The following is a 20,381-nucleotide window of genomic DNA, read 5'->3' as shown; positions in this document are numbered from 1 at the left end:
AAATAATGATTTTTTGAGACATCAAGAATGAACAAAATTAAAAACTGAAAAATGGAAAATATAAATTACCTCATTAGAAAAAAACTGACATGGAACCTATCCAGGAGATATAATTTAACAATTTTTGGATTACTGTTAAGCCAAGACCATAAAAAAGAAGTGCCTACTTAACATTTTTTACAGTTTACATAACTTCATTACTTAAGTAAGAGTTGAATTAACTCTTCTCAGAAGCAAAGCAACATAAAAATAACTCAACACAAATTCTAGAAGTCAGGCAAGGACTTCTGTTCTCTTTCAGTCTTCATTCTTTTCTTGAACATTGTCTCCATCAACAGCACCTCTGGGGAGGTGACTGCTCTTGATTCTTTCTCTGAATTCCATGGGCAATGACAGTTGCTCCTGAGTGCTAGAGGACAGTTCTTCTTGGGTCTCAATCGGCAGTCCAGTGCCTGTTTTAGACCATCCAAGAAGCTGGATGAAACCTAGTAAAGACTGTCTCTCCAAGACTTGGGCAACTAGGTCAGATATGTCACCCCCTCCTCCAGAGTGGAGTCCAATAATATCTCAGGTAAGCATAGATCATTCCAATGGATAAGTTGTAGGGCTGTGAGTGAACCCAAGTTCCCAATGGGTTGTTGCTACAGAAACTGCCCTGCTGGAGAACCTGAGAACAATCTTGTTGGGGTCTATCCATCAGGGCCATAGGCAAATGCAAGGAGGGCAGCAGCACTTGAGTCTCCTGGTGGAGGTGGAGTCAGTGGTCTGGGGAGAGGAAAGGTGAAAGGGTGCATTTGGGACAGATGCTATTGGGATTGGTGAAAGAGCTGGTGCTGGGCATAGTGGGAGAGCTGGAAGGCTCTGGACTGGTTGCCTTGATGATAATACTGGGATTCCATTTGCTCAGGAGAGTTGTAAGCACTTGATGGGGTGATGCTTCTAAAACCACTAATAGGTGTTTCTAGCAAGCAGGGTACCAGGTGTGGAGGGTAAACAGGATCCAAGGTCAAAGGATGGCTGGACCTTTGGACAGATATGGGGCTAAGGAGGAGAACAGCTACCTCTACCCTATGAACCTCATCACTGTGCTGACCCATAGTCATTAATTGGTCACATGTTGGTAGTAAGTAAACACTGGAGGAAAAATGGCAGATTGGGACACCAACTCATTAGCAAAGTTTCCTGGGTCCATAACTATGGATTGAGGAGATGGGAATTTAGGGGTAAAGCCATGATAACTGTCCAAAGGGGCAGTAGTAAAAACAAGATTTTCCAGATTAGTCTTGTTTCCTTTTGAATTGAGTGGCTCTACTTTCCACCACTTTGCTTTTATGTTCTGAAACCACACCATCATATGCTGGGGTGTGACTCCCCACAGCAAAGGCAATCACCCTGAATTTGTCACTATCGGGGTAACGATCTTCCTGAAACATCTTCTCCAGCCCTTTCAACTGGTCTGTAGGGTAAAGGGTAAAGGTTTTTTTCTGGACTTGTGGGGTTATATTCGGGGGTTCATTCTTCCTGGTTAAATTCTAGCTGCTCTCCCCTATTGCTGTTGTGGTGAGAAAGACCCAGCATTCCTTGGCAGCTCCTGAAGCTCCACAATTTGAGGCTCCCCTTGCCCAGTCTCTCTCCTCCTCATCTCTGTGCTCTGGGGCTGCACAAGAGGCTCATTAAAAAGCCTTGGGGGCCATGTGGGCAGGTGTGGGACTAGCACCTAGCATGGCAGATGGGAGTGAAACTAAACCTAAACACCCCTTAGGTTAGGGCCCTGGGGCATTAGGTAGGAAGGAGTACCTTTAGGGAGGGGCAACAAAGGCACCCCCCCATTTACAATACTATCCTTTCTCCCTCCCTCTCCAAAAGGAAAAAAAATGTCCAAAAAGAGAGATCATGTGTGGATCTAATTAAGAGGATTCCTTCTCTCCTGCTCTTTTTCTCTTGGCAATAGAAATAAAATTACTGATATCCTTGAACAAGAGGGTAAAATACCATTGAAAGAATCCATGAATCACCCCTGAAAGGGATCACATAATGAACATTTTCTAAGTAATATTTTATCTTAATTTCATAATTGTCAGGTCAAGAAAGAAACACTGAAGACAATCAGAAGAAAGCAATTCAAATATGAAGCAGTCATGGTCAGGTTTACACACAGCATTTAACATCAACATCAAAGGATCAGTGGTCCTGGAATATGATATTACAGTTGGCCAAGGAGTATGGATTGCAAGCAAGAATCAATTACCCTGCAAAAGTTAACATAATTTTTCAGGGGAAAAAGATTAACATTCAACAAAAAAGAGGATTTTCAAACTTTCTTGGTAAAAGACCAAAATTGAACAGAAAATTTTATTTTCAAATACAAGACTCAAGATAGTCATAAAATGTTAAACAGAAAGAAAAAAATTATTATAACATATGATTAAACTGTTTGTATCCCCATATGAGAAGATGATACTTGTAACTCTTGAAAACTGAGTTTATATTAAAAGGAGTATCCTTAGAAAGAAGTTCTGGTTTTGATGATTTTGATGTGATGATATAAAAAAAATAAGACAAAAAAATATAGTACTGAGAAAAGACAGGTCGAGGTAGAAAAAACTTAATTTACATCACATGAAGAGGGCCAAATGACCTATTACAATACCGGGAAAGAAGGAAGGGGTGAGGCTTGGTTGAATATAACTCACCAGATTTGGCTCAAAGAAGGAACCACATATTCACTCTAAACATTTGCTTTCAAAAGTTCACCTTCCCTTGAAGAGAAATAGGAATGAAAGAGGAGAAGAAAACAGAAGAAGAGCCTAAGAGAAGGGATGTCAGAAAGGCGGGTTAAAGGAGGATGGTACACACAGGGTAAAGGTAAAAGTTGGAGCAAAATATATTATGCCTCAATTGAAGTAAAAAAAAAATCTGGCGTTGTGATCCTAATCTCAGATAAAATAAAAGCAAAAATCAATCTCATTAAAAGGGATAAGGAAGGAAACTAAATCTTATTAAAAGGCACAAATGGTAATGGAGGGATATCATTAATAAACATGTACACACCTAGGGGTATAGCATCAAGATTCCTAGAGGAAAACCTGAATGAAATACAAAGAGATATAGACAACAAAACTTTAATAAAGGGAGACCTCAATCTCCCTCTGTCAGAACTAGATCAATCTAAAAAAAAACCCAAAATAAACAAGAATGAAGTTAAGAAGGTGAAAGAAATCTTAGAAAATGTAGAAATGATAGACCTCTGGAGTAAACAATGGGGACAGAAAATAATATACCTGTTTTCTTGGCATTACATGGCACCTACACCAAAATTGACTGTGTCCTAGGGCACAAAACCATAAAACAAATGCAGAAAGGCAGAAATCATAAATACACACTTTTCAGAAAGGGTCATATAAAGATAAACCAAGAAATAATTGAAATTAAATAGATTTATCTTTAAAAAATGAGCGGATCAAAAAGCAAGTGATAGAAATGATCAATAATTATGTCTAAGAAAATAATACTGAGACTTCTGTCCAAGATAGCAGAGAGAAGACAGGCACTGGGTTAAGTGCTCCTGGTGTCCCCTCAAAAATACCATGAAAGAAACCTCTTAACAGAAATTTGATTGATAAAACCCAGAAAAGAAAAGCTAGGAGAAGAAAACCTACCAACAAGGTCTGTCTCAGGGTACCATGGGTGAACCAGGAGTGGAAACCAGAGGGTCAGTGCAGGTACAGCAGTGCGGGCAAACCAGAGGACGAGCACTGGCCACAGAGACTTTGGTGAGAGTCAGGTCTGAGAAGCAAATTTAGTCACAGAATATTTGGCCAGGGAGAGGGGAAGTTTGCATACTTGGAAATCATCCAGCTCATCCTTTTAGAAGAGCTTCATTTCATGAATGGATGGTAACTGGACCCACCCCCATCCTCACAGGCTCAGGTGGAATTCCGAGTGTATGCAGATGAAAGGGAGATTGGCTTCCAGTCCATTGTTCAAAGTCAACTCAAACCCTATTGCCCCACATCAAGCCCTCCCGACCCCTCCTCAATCCCTCCAGGATTGGGAGAGAGAAAGCAACATCACGTGCTACTGTCAGGCCCTTTAAATTACTAAGGCAAGTGAACAAAGCCTATAGGGTTTTCAAAAACAAACCTCAGAGAGCTAGTCCCTCACCCAACACAAGATCCTAGAACAAAGGAAGACAAACCAGTGAAAAGTGTGATCCATGTAGAAATATTTAGAAGTATCAGATTCTAACCCAAATAGATCTAACAATTCTGAGGAGAGTATGGATTGGTCTCCAGGCCAGAAAGACTTCCTTGAAGAATTCAGGAAGGAGTTTAAAAATCGATTGGAAAAGTTGGGAAAAAGAAACTCAATAGAAAATTAATATGTTACAAGAGAAAATTAACATCTTGCTACAACAAAACAAATCCTTGGAAAACACAATTGCACAAATACAAAAGAGGAAAATTCAGATCCTCTATTAGGAAAATGCAAAAAGAAAATAATTCTCTCAACTCTACACTTGGGCAAATTGAAAACTCCTTCAAAAATAGAATTGAGCAATTGGAAAAAGAGTTGCAAAAGGTAAATGAAGAAAATTCTTCTCTACAGAAAGAATGGGATCTATGGAAACTAATGACTTCTTGAGACATCAACACTCTGTAAAACAAAGCCAAAATATTGAAAAAATAGCAGAAAATAGGCAATGTAGGAAATTATTCTCTAAAAAAATATAATCTCTGGAAACTAATGACTACAAGAGACAACAAGATTGTATTAAACAAAAGCAAAAGATCGAAAAAATAGAAGAAAATGTAAAGTACCTCATAAGCAAAACCATTTAACCTGAGAATAGATCAAGAAAGGACAACCTGAGAATTATAGGACATTCTGAAAACATTGAAGAGGAAAAAACCTCTGGACTTAATATTAGAGAATCTAGTGATGGAAAACTTCCCTGATATCCTGAAACCAGAGGGCAAAATAGTTATTGAAAGAAATATCAATCCCTCCAGAAAAAGATGCCAAAATGAAAACACCCAAGAAATGGTGTGGCTAAATTCCAGAACTATCAGATAAAAGCAAAAATCCTGCAAGCAGACCAAAAGAAACAATTTAAATACCAAGGAGCTACAGTAAGGGTTACGCAGGAGGTGGCTACAACAACATTAAGAAATTGAAGGGGCTGGAATGAGATATTATGAAGAGCCAAGGAGCTTAGAATGTAGCCAAGAACTAATATCTGACAAAAGCCAAGCCTTCTCTTCCAGGTGAAAAGGACATTTAATGAAATAGGATACTTCCAACAGTTTCTGATTAAAAAGACCAGAGATTAATAGAAAATTTGGACATCAAACAGGAGAGGAAGGTCAAGAGACACATAAGAAGTAAAGAAAAATAAGGGTAAAGAAAAAAAAGTGCTATCCAATAAAATGAAACTGTCTATATCCCTACATAGGATAAAGATGAATAACATTCGAGAATTGTAACTCTATTAGATAGAACATACTTAGTCAGAAGTGATGAGCACTCATGACTTTCCTTTTACTGAGATATGATAATTTAATAACAATACCTCATAAAAAGGGGGATAGTAATTAAAAAGGAGGATGGAGAAGATTGAATGAGGTTATTCACATTACATTAAGAGGTACAAAAGACCTATTGCAATAGAGGGGAAGAAAAGAGAGGGTTAGGACTACTTGAATCATTTCATCAGGCTTGACTTAAATCAAACTTATACACACTCAGGTTTAGAATATTACCTTACCTTTCAAGTATTAAAAGTGTGAAAGAGGTGGGGTGAGAAGGGGGATAAAAAAGGAAATTAAAAGAAGGAAGGGAAGGAAGAAGTGGAAAAGGGAAAGAGGAATGAAAGAGGAGGGGGGTTGATATAGGAGGGCAAACACACTGAAGGTGATGTTATTCAGAAACAAAATAGTGGGGGGAAATGGATAAAGGGATTAAAAGGGGGAAAACACAAACAGAGGAATGATAGCATGGAGGTCAATAAAGATTTAGTAATTATAATATTAAATGTGAATGGGATGAACTCTTCCTTAAAACAAATGTGAATAGCAGAGTGGATTGAAAACTAGAATCCTACAATATGCTGCTTACAAGAAACTCATTTGAAGCAAAGAGATACACACAGAGTAAAGGTAAAAGGTTGGAACAGAATATATTTTGCTTCAGCTGACGTGAAAAAAGCAAGGTTGCAATCTATGTCAGACAAAAAAGCTGCAAATATAGTTAGCATTAAAAGAGATAAGGAAGGAAACTATATCCTCCTAAAAGGTACCATAGACAATAAAATAATTGAAATATTAATATTAATGCACCCAATGGTATAGCATCCAAATTCTTAGAGTAGTTGAAAGAGCTACATGAAGACATAGACAGAAATACTCTACTAGTGGGACACCTCAACCTCCCACTCTCAGATTTAGATAAATCTAACCATAAAAAACAATAAGGAAGTTTAGTAGGTAAATAGAATTCTAGAATACATATATACATACATATATATATATATATATATATATATATATATATATATATATAACTTATCTGTAGCAGATGGCACTTACACAAAAATTGACCATGTACTAGATCAATTACAGAACAGCAGAAATAATGAATACATCTTTATCAGATAATAATGCAATAAAAATCCTAATCAATATTGTACCAGGAAGCTATAGACCCAGAACTAATTGGAAAATAAATAATATAATTTTAAAGAATGAGTGGATCAAACAACAAATTATAGAAAGAAGTACTTATTACTTCCTAGATAATGACACTAGGGAAAAAACATACAAAAACTTAAGAGATGCACTCAAGACAGCAGTCAGAGAATATATTATATCTTTAAATGATTACATGAGTAAAGTAGAGAAAGAAGAATTCAATGAACTAAATATGTAACTAAAAATAGAGAAAGAACAAATTAAAAACACCAGTTAATTACCAAAGTATAAATTCTAAAACTTATAGGAGAAATTAATAAAATCAAAAGCAAGAAAACTATTGAACTTTTATAAAAAAGAAAAAGTGGGTTTTATGAAAAAATACAATTGATAAAGCTCTATTCCATTGATTCAAAAAAATAAGAAGAAAATCAAATTGCTAGTATCAGATGAAACAGGTGAACTCACAAACTATGAGGAGGAAAATAAAGTAATATTTCAGAATTATTATGCCCAACTCTATGCCAATAAATTTGACAATCTAAGTGAAATAGACTGATATTTACAAAAATATAAGTTGCCCAGATTAAATAAAGAGGGAATTAAAAACTGAAATAACCCAATCTCAGTAAAAGAAATTCAACAAGACATTATTGAATTCCCTCAGAAAATATCTCCAGTGTCAGATGGATTCACAGTTGAATTATAGCAAACATTTAATGAGCAATTGACTCCAATAGTATATAAACTTTTTAGAAAAATGCATTTCTGCCTACTGCTTTCAATGACACCAATATGGTGCTGTTACGTAAACCAGAAAGAGTTAAAACAGAGAAAGAAAATTATCACCCTGATGAATATAGATGCAAAATTCTTGAATAAAATCTTATCAAAATGATTACAAGTTATCACTACAATAATACATTATGATCAAGTAGGATTTATCCCAGGAATGCAGGATTGGTTCAATATTAGGAAAACTGTTAGATAATTAATTATATTAATAGCAAACCCAACAGAAATCGTATGATTATATCAATAGAGGCTGAAAGACCTTTTGACAAAATACAGCACACATTCCTACTAAAGATACTGGAGAGGGTAGGAATAAATGCATTGTTCCTTAGAATAATTAGCAGTATCTATCTGAAACCATCAACAAGCATTATATGCACTGGGGATAGCCTAGATGCATTCCCAGTAAGATCAAGGATATAACAAGAATGCCTATTATCACCACTCCTATTCAATACTGTATTTAATATAGTAGATTCAGCAATGAAAGAAGACAAAAGAAATTGATGGAATTAGAATTGGGAAGGAAGAGACAAAGTCATCACTCTTTGTAGATGACATGATGGTATAGCTAGAGAATCCCCCCAAATCATCTAAAAACTACTAGAAATAATTTTCAATTTTAGCAAAATTGCAGGATTTGAAATAAACCCTCACAATTCCTCAACATTTCTATATAAGATTAGCAAGATACAGCAGAAACTGCTAGAAAGTGAAATCCCATTTTAAGTAACCTCAGACAATATAAAATGCCTGGGAGTCTAGCTGCCAAGGCAGACTCAAAAACTATTTGAATATATTTACAAAACACTTCTCACACAAATGAAATCAGATTTAAATACCTGGACAAACATCAACTTCTCATGGATAGGTCAAGCTAATATAATAAAACTGACAATTCTACCAAAACTAAACTACTTGTTTAGTGCCCCACCAATCATAATTCCAAAAAATTACTTTAATGAGTTAGATAAAATTGTAAATAAATCCATATGGAGAAAGAAAAAGTCAAGAATTGCCAGAGATTCAATGAAAACAAAGTACAAAGGAAGGTGGCTTAGCCTTACCAGATCTAAAATTAAATTATAAAGGCATCAGTCATCAACACTGTCTGGTATTGGTTAAGAAATAGAGTGATGCATCAGTAGAATAAACTAGGTGCATTAGCAGGAAACAATTGTAATACTCTCCTGCTTGATAAATTGAAAGAGCCCAGGTATTGGGATAAAAACTCTCTCTTAGATAAAAACTGTTGGGAAAATTGGAAGTGAGCATGGAAGAAACTGAGATTCGACCTATACCTCAAACCCTATAGCAAGATAAGCCCAAAATGGATACAGGATTTAGACATAAAAGTCAATATTATAAACAAACTAGATGATCAAGGAGCAGTAAATCTGTCAGATCTATGAAAAGGGAAGCAGTTTATGATCACAAAAGAGATGGAGAATATCCTTAAAAAAACTAGGTAATTTTGATTACATTAAATTAAAAAGCTTTTGTACAGACAAAACTAGTATAACCAAGATCAAATGAGATGTAGTAAATTCAGAAACAATTTTTTCAAATAGTATTACTGACAAAGGACTCATTTCTAAAATATGCAGAGATCTGAGTCAAATTTTCAAAAAAACCTAGCCATTCCCCAATTGACAAATTGTCAAAGGATATGCAAAGGCAATTTATAGATGAGGAAATCAGAGCAATCCAATATCATATGAAAAATTGCTCTAAATCACTACTTATTGAATAAATGCAAATTAAAGCTTCTCTGAGGTACAATCTCACACCTCTCAAACTGGTCAATATGACCAGAAAGAACAATGATCAATGTTGGAAGGGATGTAGGAAATCTGGGACACTAATATATTGCTGGTGGAGCTGTGAACTCATTCAACCTTTCTGGTGAGCAATTTGGAGTTATTCACAAAGGGAATATGCAAAACTGTGCATACCCTTTGCTGCAACAAAACCACTTACTGGGTCTATACTCTGAAGAGATTATGAAAAAAATGTCAAAATATTACTTTTACAAAAATATTCATAGCAACCCTGTTTGTTGTGGCAAAGAATTGGAAATTAAGTGCATGTCCTTCAATTGGAGAATAACTTAACCAACTGTAGTATATGTATGCCATCAAAGACTATTGTTCTATTAGAATCCAGGAGGGATGGGAGTTCATGGAACCCTGGAGAGAATTGCATGAACTGATGCTGAGGGTGATGAGCAGAACCAGAAGAACATTGTACACACTAACAGCAACATGGGGGTAATGATCATCAACTTTGATAGACTTGCTCATTCCATCAGTGCAACAATCACAGCCAATTTTGGACTATTTGTGATGGAGAATACCATCTATAACCAGAGAAAGAAATATGGAGTTTGAACAAAGAATAAAGTCTATTACCTTCAATTTCAGACAAAAAATGGTTATTTTATGTAATTTTGCTATTTCTTAAACTTTATTCTTCTCCTTTAAGGATATTATTTCTCTAGCATCACATTCAATATATACCATGGGAGCAATCTAAAGACTAACAGACTACCTTCTTTGGGGGTGGAGAGGGAAGTAAGAATAGGGGAAACTTTTAAAGCTCAAAATAAATAAAATATTTCTTAAATTAAAAAAAAAGAAACGGGGCAGCTAGGTGGCATAGTGGATAAAGCACCAGCCTTGGAGTCAGGAGTACCTGGGTTCAAATCCGGTCTCAGACACTTAATAATTGTCTAGCTGTGTGGCCTTGGGCAGGCCACTTAACCCCATTTGCCTTGCAAAAACCTAAACAAAAACAAATTAAAAAAAGAAAATGATAATAATGAGTCATCATACCAAAATTTATTGGATGTAGCCAAGGAAGTATTGAGGGGAGACTTTATCTCTCTAAATGCTTATATGAATAAAATAGAGAAAGACATGATCAATGAATTGGGTGTACAACTAAAAAAGCTAGAAAAAGAACAAATTAAAGATACTCAATTAAATACCAAATTAGAAATTCTGAAAATCAAGGGAGAGTTTAATTAGATGATTAGCAAGAAAATCATTGATCTCATAAATAAAAATAAGAGAGGGCTTTATGAAAAGGTCAATAAAATAAATAAACATTTGTTTAATCTGATTTTTAAAAAAGAAGATAGCTAAATTACCAGTATCAAAAATGGAAAGGGTAAACTAACCCCCGAGGAAGAATTTAAAAAGATAATTTGGAAATACTTTTGTTGAACTGTATGCCAATAAATTGGGTATCCTTGGTGAAATGGATGAATATTTACAAATCTACAAACTGTTCAAATTAACAGAAGAGGAAATGAATTACTTAAATATCCCAATTTCAGAAAAAGAAATCAAAGAAACCGTAATAAATTCCCTAAGAAAAAAGTTACCAGGTCCAGTTGGCTTTACAAGTGAATTCTACCATATAGTTAAAGAACAATTCATTCCTATTCTATATATAGTATTTAAAAAATAGGAAAGGAAGGATTTCTGAAAAATTTCCTTTAGGACACTGATATGGTGCTGATACTTATACCAGGATTAGAAATTGATGGAATGTCAATCAATTGGGAAGTGGCTAAACAAATTATGGTACTTAAATACTATGGAATACTATTGTTCTATAAGAATTCATATATGGGGTCAGCTAGGTGGCATAGTGGATAAAGCACTGGCCCTGGAGTCAGGAGTACCTGAGTTCAAATCGGGTCTCAGACACTTAGTAATTACCTAGCTGTGTGGGCTTAGGCAAGCCACTTAACCCCATTTGCCTTGCAACAAAACCAAAAAAAAAAGAAAGAAATCATATATAGTCCAACTCTAGAGAAGCACTGAATTACTTAGGAGATGTGATATTGAATGAAAGGAGTAGAACCAAGAGAACAATTTACACATTAACAACAATGTTGTGATTTGATCAAGCTTGAAGGATGCAGCTCCTCTCAGCAATCCAGAGAACTAGGACAACTGTATTAGACCAGTTATGAACTATCTTATCCCCATCTAGAGGAAAATAAAACAAATTAAAACAACACACACACACACCCTGCAGAATCTTATGAACACTTTATAAAAATCATCTCTTATGAATGTCTTTCCATTAATCCTGATTCCTGATAACAAAAATAATTATTACAAAACAGTAAATATTTCCCTCAAAATATGTAGGCAAAATGATAACCTGACTGTTCAACATCGAGGGGATGGAGGTTGAAAGGAAGAATGGAAGGAAATTTTTGACTTAAAAATATGCATGTACATATGGCTGAAAATAAAATAAATAAATAAAAATGAAGGAAGTTCGTAAGAGAAAGGCAGGCATATTGAAGGAGGCAGTTGTCAGAAGAAAAACATTAGTTAGTAGACATAAGGTGAAAGTAAAGGAAAAAGTACAACTGGTGGTAAAATGGAATGGAGGGTAATAAAAAGGTTAATAAATCATAACTCTGAATGTTAAAGTGTTGAAAACTTTGCCATAAAAATGAATCAGATAACAAAGGATTAAAGACCAGAATTCTGATTTATGTTGTTTAAAGTAATATATGCAAAGCAGAGGGCAACTTGTTGGTTCAGTGCACTGGCCTTGAAATCATGAGTACAACAGTTTGTGTCCAATCTGAAATACTTTATACTTATTAGCTGAGTAACTTTTAGCAAGCCATTTAACACTGATTGCCTCACATGCAGGACCATTTCCAGTCATCCTGATTCATATCTGGTCACTGAACCCAGATGGCTCTGGAGGAGAAAATAAGGCTGGTGATTTAGTACAGAACTCCCTCACTCTAATCCAGTTCATGTACTTGTCATGGCAACACCTACCTGATTTCATGATATTTTTCGAGTAGGAAGGATATACATCATCACCACAAAACAAAGAGAAACACATAGGGAAAATATAAAAGCCTGAAGCAAAGTAATTATACCAATCCTGATCTCAGACAAAGCAATAATATGGTTCTGATAACCAATCCAAGAAAAACAAAGCAGAATAATTATAGAATAATTGCCCTAATGATTATTGATGGAAACATTTAAAACAAAATATTAAAGAGATTACAACAACTTTTTACTAGAATAATATCTATAGAAAGGTAGGGTATATGCCAGAAATGTAACAATAATTAAAAACTAAGGGAAAATTCATTACAATTGATCTTTTCAAAACCAAAATTAATGGAAATCATATGATTATCTCAAGAGATGCTGCAAAAGATTTTGACAGCATGCAATGGCAGCACACATTTCATATTAAAAAGGAGAGACTACATAGAAATGAATGAAGTTTTCCTTAAAATTATAAGCAGTTTCTATCTAATTATCTCTATCTAAAACCATAATCAAATGAAGGTGGCCAAGTCATATCAGACATTTTAAAGTGTTTCATTATAATTGGTTAATCTGATTTTTAAATCAGATGTCATCAAAATTGTTTGGAAATGGTTAAAAAACAGAGTGGTGGATTGGGGGAATAAATCAGGTTAAAAAAAGATAAAATAGTAGTCAATGACTATAATAATCTATTTGACAAAACCAAAGGTTTTAATTTGATAAAAACTCTAGGTTTCGGTTTCTGGATTTCTGGGATAATAACTCATTAACTGAAATTTTTAAAAAACTGGTGAAAAAACTGGAAAATATTATGACAGTATCTAAGCAGAGATCTACATTTCATACCTTAAACCCAAATTGAAACAAAATGGTTATAGGGTATAGAAATAAAGGGTGTTACCTTAAACCAAGTGGTAGAACAAGGACTAGTTTATCTGTCCAGTCTATGGAGAGGGGAGGAGTTTATGAATGAACAGAGATAGAGAATATTATAAAATGCAAAATGAATAAACGTCATTATAATAAATTTGAAAGCTATTTATACAAATAAAACTAAGGCAACAGATTAGAAAGAATGTTGAAAACCGGGAAACAGCACTGCTAATAAAGGATTAATTGAATTGAGCCAAATATATAATAATACAACCCATTCACAATTGCCAAATGGCCAAAGAATATAAATAAACTTATTTCAAATGAGGTAATTAATATTATCTATAGTCATATAAAATGCTCTAAATATTTATGATTAAAGCAATGCAAATAAAAACAACTCTCATTATTACCTCACATTTATCAGACTGATTAATTTAGGAAAAAAAGGAAAATGATAAGTGTTGGGGGGGCTGAGGGAAAACAAGGACACCAATGCACTCTTGGTGGAGCTATTTCTGGAGAGAGAATTTCCAGTTCTGGAGAGCAATTTGACATCTGCCCAATCTGTACATCATTTGATCCAGAAATACCCCAAAAGATAGAAAGTGTCTTTGTGCATATATGTGTATCTCACATCATTATATATAGTATATTTTAGCACAATATAGTTTCCCTACTTGTCTCTTTTAATTAAAACAATTTTTGCTTTTGCTTAATTTGGGATTATGATTTCTGCATTTTTTTACTTCACCTAAGGAATAAAAAAAAAAATACACCTCTACCCACTTATTTAGATCTGTATGTGTCTTTCTGTTTCAAAGTTGTCTTGAGGTAAATAAAATATTGTTGGATTTTGGGTTGTAATACATTCTGCTATCCACTTCTGTTTCATTGTTGAGTTTATTCACATCCACAGATATATTTAGTAACATTTTAGTTCTCTTCATCTTATTTCTGGCTATGTTTCTCTTTTTTCTCATCTCTCCTCATAGGTATGTTTTGCTTCTGGCTACAGCCTAATTTTATTTGCTTTCCCTTTCCTCATCTCTTCCATTTATGAAGCACTTTCCTTCCTATTTCCTGTTAAATAAAATAGATTTCAATACTCAATTAACCTTTACCATCTGGACCTTAGGAACCAAGGAAACTTTCCTTACAATTTGGTCTCTTTTTTAATCATAAACTTCAGGTAATCTAATAATTTTTCAATCATCTTTTTTTCTAAATCTCTTAATCTATTTTCCAGGTCAGTCAGTTGTTTATCCATTCTCCAGCTCTCTTTCTTGTCACACACACACACACACACACACACACACACACACACACACACACATATGTATATACATATGTGTGTGTGTGTGTGTGTGTGTGTGTTTGGGGGGATGAAAAGAAATCTGAAGGTGAAACTATGAGAAAGTGAGGGGGAAGTAAAATAAAAGATAAAATTAAAGAAAAGTAAAAAAATAAATAAAGGAAAAGTAAAAAATTAATAAAGCAAAATGTTTAAGGAAGAAGAACAAGGAAGAGGGTTTGTAGAAGGGTGGGTGTACTAAGAGAGGCAGTAGTAAGAAGGAAAACATTAGTGAGGAGAGATAATGGGATAGGAGAAAGATGGAAATAAAGAAATAGTAATCTTAATTGTTAGTGTGAATGGAATGAACTCTCTCATAAAATGGAAGTGGATAGCAAAGTGGATTAAACCCAGAATACCATAATATCTTGTTTATACAAAATACATTTGAAGCAGAGAAATATACACAATACAAATTCAATCCTTAAGATTTAAAAGTTTGATCATATCATAGTCAATTTTTGCCCATTGTCTCTGTCTAAGTAAGCACTTTTCAAATGTCCTAAGAGAAATAGAATTGTCTGGTTACAAGTATTGCATTCCATAGAAAGATGTAAAAAATTTAGTATTATTGACTAAAATTTTTCCCCTTCCATTTACATTTTATGCATCTCTAGTATTTGAAGATTCAATTTTCTGTTCAGTTATGGGTTTTTTTTTATCAACTTGAAAATCTTTTATTTCATTGAAAATCCACCTTTTTTTTCCTTGAAAGTATCTGCTGAATTTTGCAGAGTAGGTGATTGATGATTTGTTGAAATCCAGGATCTTTATTACCATATTCCAGACCCTCCAATTCTTTTATGTTGAAACTGATAATTTCTGTGCAATACTTACTGTGGTTTGCTGGTATTTAAATTGCTTCTCTTTCGCTGTATTCAATATTTTCTTCTTTAGCTGAGAATTCTGAAATTTGGCTTAAATATTCCTTGGAGTTTTCATTTTTCGGGTTTCTTTGTGGGTTGTGGGTTGTACCAATGAATTCTTTCAAGGACTTTTTTATCTACTTGTTCAATAATATTAGAGCAATTTTCCCCATGTTAATTTCCTGTAAAATATTGTCCAGACTCGTTTTCTGATCATGGCTTTAAGATAAACCAATAATTTGCAAAGTATGTCTCCTGCATTTATTTACCAAATCAATCGTATTTCCTTAGAAATATTTTACATTTTCTCCAAATTTTTTTCCAGCTTTTGGTTTTAATTTGATGGAATCATGCTTTCTCAAGGAGTCTAGTTTCCTTATGTTCATTTTTAATTTTTAGGGTTTTACTTTCTTTAACAATCTTTTATGTTTCCTTTTCAAGTTGATTAATTTCACTTTTGTCAATTTAAATTTTTAATGAGTTATCCTCATTTTTCAGTTAGTCAATTTTAATTTTTGATAAGCACTTAGTAATTTTTTCCTTAATTCTCTTGAATGACTAATTTCTATTTTCCATTTTTTCCTACTTCTCTTCTTTGGTTTATCAAATTATTTTTGAGCATTTCCAAATGTCTTTTTCAATTTGAAACCAATTCAAAAAGTTCTTTGAGGCTCCACATATAGGCATTTTGTCACTGTTTTCCTTTTCTCTTGTGGTATTCTTATTATCTCTATAAGAAGAGAAGCTTTTAGGGTCAGTGATTTTTTTGTTTGTTTGCTCATTTTGATTGTTGAGCTCTGCTTCTGTAGCACTGTGTCATACCAAGCTTTTTGTGCTGGGGGTTGGGGGAGCAGTTCCTGACTTACTGCTTGCCTAGGGTCTTATCCAATCACCTTATCATCTCTGAACTGAGAGTTCTATTTGTTGACTGCTGATCTCCCAAGGATGACTTGATGGGTGAAAAAAAGTTAAACCAAGCCAAACTTTTGTTGTCTCTACTGCTCCAGAACTGAATTCAAGGAATTATTTTAAAACTGTTTGGAAGGAAATATTGGGAAATTTCAACTGGATTTCAGGGTACACTTCAACGTCTTTACTCTTTCCTTCAATCTATTTCAAACTCAAAACTTGAATTCAAATATTCCAATTTCAAATATCAACATTCATTTTTCTATTCAAAACTGCCATTGAAATTTTCAGCCTTTTAATCAATTTCCTTTTGAAATTTTTTTGTTGTCCTGAAATGAGAAATTGTAAATAAAATAACACGGTTAAGTCAGCATGCATTTATTAATTGCCTACTCTGTATTCAGGGCATTGAAAATAACATTGAGATTAGAATTAAAGTATTTGTGTTCAAATCAGAGCTCTACCATTTACTTACTAGATGCTCTTTAACAGATATATATTCAGGGCTGCTAGGTGGCATGGTGGATATAGAGCACAAGCCCTGGAGTCAGGAAGACATAAGTTCAAATCGAGCCCTGGACACTTGATAATTAACTAGCTATGTGACCTTGGGCAAATCATTTAACCCCATTGCCTTGCCAAAAAAAAAAAAACAGATACAGTTGGTATGAGTCTCAATTTCCTCATTTATTAAAGAAGAGAGTTGAAATAACTCTAATGTATCTCTTCTAGTTACAAAACAGAGGAGAATTTTTCCAAAATTAAAATTATTTTTATTAGAATTTTTAGATTGGATTCACTTACAACTGTGGTTAAATGAATTGAACATTAATTTTTCAGTGTGAACATTTATACCTCAGAAACCAGCATATAATAGTAATTAGGACTTGATTAATTTATACCTAATAAAATGATTCAAATGTTAATAATACTAATTAAACTTGAATGTTTAAAGTAGGCTACTTCCTTGGTGGAACAAAGATGATGGAGAAGTTAGGAAGTTCCCTGAATTTTTCTCAGTGTCTCTAAATTAATGAAACTTTCCCAAAAGAACCTGGAGTAACAGGAGCAACAAAAAAGGCAGAGTAAAATATATTTTCAATGGAAAATACCTTGGAAGTGTTGCCAGGGGTTGATGTCACAAATTGAAGATTCAGAGGCCTTTGAAAGGTGAAAAAATTCACACATAGCCCTGGGATTTCAAAACTGCTCAGGATTTATTATACAGGCCTAGGAAGTGCACAGCTTAAAATCTTTTCTCCTCCTGGAGCAAGCACCTTGTAAATTGCTCAGAATAACAAAAGACTAGGTGAGGGTCCTTTGAGAGAGAGAGAGAGAGAGAGAGAGAGAGAGAGAGAGAGGACAGGGAGAGCTGACTGGGCCAAGACTTCAATGAGTCTGCATGTCACAAGGGGATTCCAGGTCATGGTTTTATAGTCTTGCCAATTCTCTGGGTACAAAAAGGATCTGGAGACTGTGGGCAAAGGGGACATCCCTTCTCCTCATACATGAACAAAACCAGGTAAAAAATTAAAAATTGGGGGGGCTGGAAATGGGGAGATGCTACACATTCTACATTTAACAATCAAATAATAGGAATCAGTTTACATCACAGGAGTAGATAAATTTTTTTTATAAAATTTAACAATAGAGATGATTACAAAATTTATTTCCAATTTTAAATTTCCTATATCCATTATTCCCTGTATCATATTTCCCTAACTTCCAACATCATATTCCTAAATCATATTCTCATAACTCCCTGCATCAGAAGGACTCAAGCAAAGGTCTGTCTTACTTGGACAAAAGATGAACTCAGCCCAAGAAAGGAATGGGAAAGCAAGAGGGAGCTCTTAGTTACAGAGTATATTAGTAACCAAGGACCCTTGTTCTTGGTTCAGCAGATCATCAGTAAAGCAAAACAGAAATCAGGACTCCAGAACTGCCCCTCCCCAGCCAAAGTATGAAAGACCTACTATGAGCCTGAGAACAATAATGCAATAGGAAGGAACAGATTGGGCTCTGCCAGCACCTGAGACCACTGTGTGGGAAAAAAATAGATAGATAGATAGATAGATAGATAGATAGATAGATAGATAGATAGATAGATAGATAGATAGATACATAGATACATAGATACATAGATACATAGATACATAGATACATAGATACATAGATAGAGTAAATAAACGAATCAATATAAATAAATAAGTAAACAAATAAATGAACAAATATTGGAACAATGGTCTTCATGCCCAGGAAACAGAGCTCAACTTTTAAAATAAGCCAAAAAAAAGAACACTAAGAATAGGAAACTTCTATCGTGACAGGCAAGATCAAAACAATAACTATGAAGAGGAAAGGTCCAAAAGGTTCCCTTTAGAGGAGCTCAAAAATTATTTTAAGAGTGAACCTGGTAGATAGTAGGCTGGAAATTGCCTGAACTCTTCATTTTCACTCAGAAATATGAATCAAATTTCTAAAAAAGATTCTGTATTGACATAACCCACAAAAAATAATTGAATGGAATAATTTTTCAACTTAAGATATCTTGAAAGGGTTTAAGGATAGGTTTACCTGTTTAACTCAGGTAAAGAATGTACATAACTGGGCATAGGCAGGGTATGGGATGTCCATGGGAGACTCTCAGCAGCAACAAAAAAAATAACCCAGTCCCCTCAATCTCAGACCAGCAGGACAGTTGCACAGTTGGTTAATTGGAAGGGTTCCAGCCTTAGCACAGAAAATCTACTTCATGGCTCAGAACACTGGGAAAACAGGCAAGAATATGTGGGCTACTTTGTCTAGTGAGCAAGTCACTTCTGTCTGAGAACTCTAAAACTAGATACCTAGAGTGGTACACCTGAAACAATTTTAATACAGTCCTCTAAAGAGTCCATAAATTCAGGAATAAAATTCAGCTTTAAAAACTACAAACTAAATGAGTAAAAACCAGAAGAAAGCCCTTATCATAGAAAGTTATGACAACAAGTAAGATAAAAATATGCACTCAAAGAAGACATTGGACAAAGACGTACATGTGAATCTCCAGAGGGTACTATGGATCAATCTTAATCCCAAAATGTCCTCTAAGAAGTGCTCAAAAGGATTTTGAAATTCAAGTACAAAAATTGGAGAAGTGAGAAATATGTAAGTTAGAGTCAACAGCTTGGAAAAGAAAACAAAAAAGTTGGCAAAAAATTAAATTTATTTTATGGAGGAAAAAAATTTCATCAAAGAAAACAATTCCATTTAAAATAGAATTGTTCAAACTGAAAAGGAGAAACAAAAACTAACCAATAAGAATAATCACTTAAAAATAAAAAATTGAACAAGGAGAAGCTAATGACTCTATAAGACATCAAAAATAAAATAAGCATAATTTAAAGAAAAAAGAAGGAAAATAAAATAAAATGTAAAATAACTCACTGGAAAACAATGACCTGGACTATAGATCTAGTTGAAATAACTTAAGAATTATTGGACTACCTCAAATCCATGATGAAGTTTAGATAACTTTCTTTCACTAGATTTCAAGAAATTATAAATAACTGCCCAGAAATCCTAGAAAAAGAAGAAATATTCCTTGGAAGGAGCCACTGATCACCACCTAAAAGAGATCCCAAAAGACAAAAACAGCAAGGAATAATACAGTCAAATTCAAAAATTATCAAATCAAGGAAAATTCATTGTAAGCAGCAGTAGTAAGGTTTAGAGAGGATTTGGCAGTTATACATGTAAAACTGATATAAAATTGCTTCCCATCAGGGGAAAAGGGGGAGAGAATGGAAGCAGGGAGAAAAATGTGAAAGACAAAACCTTAAAAATTGATTGTTGAAAATGATGTTTGCCTGTTGTTAGAAAAAGAAAGAAATAAAAATATCAAAAAGTATTTGGCACTCATGCTTGTAAACATGTTTATCAAAATATGCATATATGTAATTCTAAGCTGACTGTGCCCTGCTGATGGGAAGAGAGTAGAAAGGGAAGGTGGAGGGAAATTTTGTGGAAAGGGTGGGTGGAGGGAAATGTTGTAAACTTGCAAATATTTGTGTGCATAAGGATA

At 34.2% G+C, this 20,381-nt stretch overlaps 1 pseudogene; it reads right to left on the bottom strand.

Annotated features, from left to right (window-relative positions):
• Positions 1–297: 297 nt before the first annotated feature.
• The window catches only part of LOC141489327 (homeobox protein NOBOX-like), a 157,369-nt pseudogene continuing 137,285 nt past the window's right edge, over positions 298–20,381 (bottom strand).

Source organism: Macrotis lagotis, chromosome 5, assembly GCF_037893015.1.
Source record: "Macrotis lagotis isolate mMagLag1 chromosome 5, bilby.v1.9.chrom.fasta, whole genome shotgun sequence".
In the NCBI taxonomy this organism is placed as follows: domain Eukaryota; kingdom Metazoa; phylum Chordata; class Mammalia; order Peramelemorphia; family Peramelidae; genus Macrotis; species Macrotis lagotis.
The sequence above is the reverse complement of the archived record's forward strand: the minus strand, read 5'-3'. Positions and strand labels throughout refer to the sequence as shown.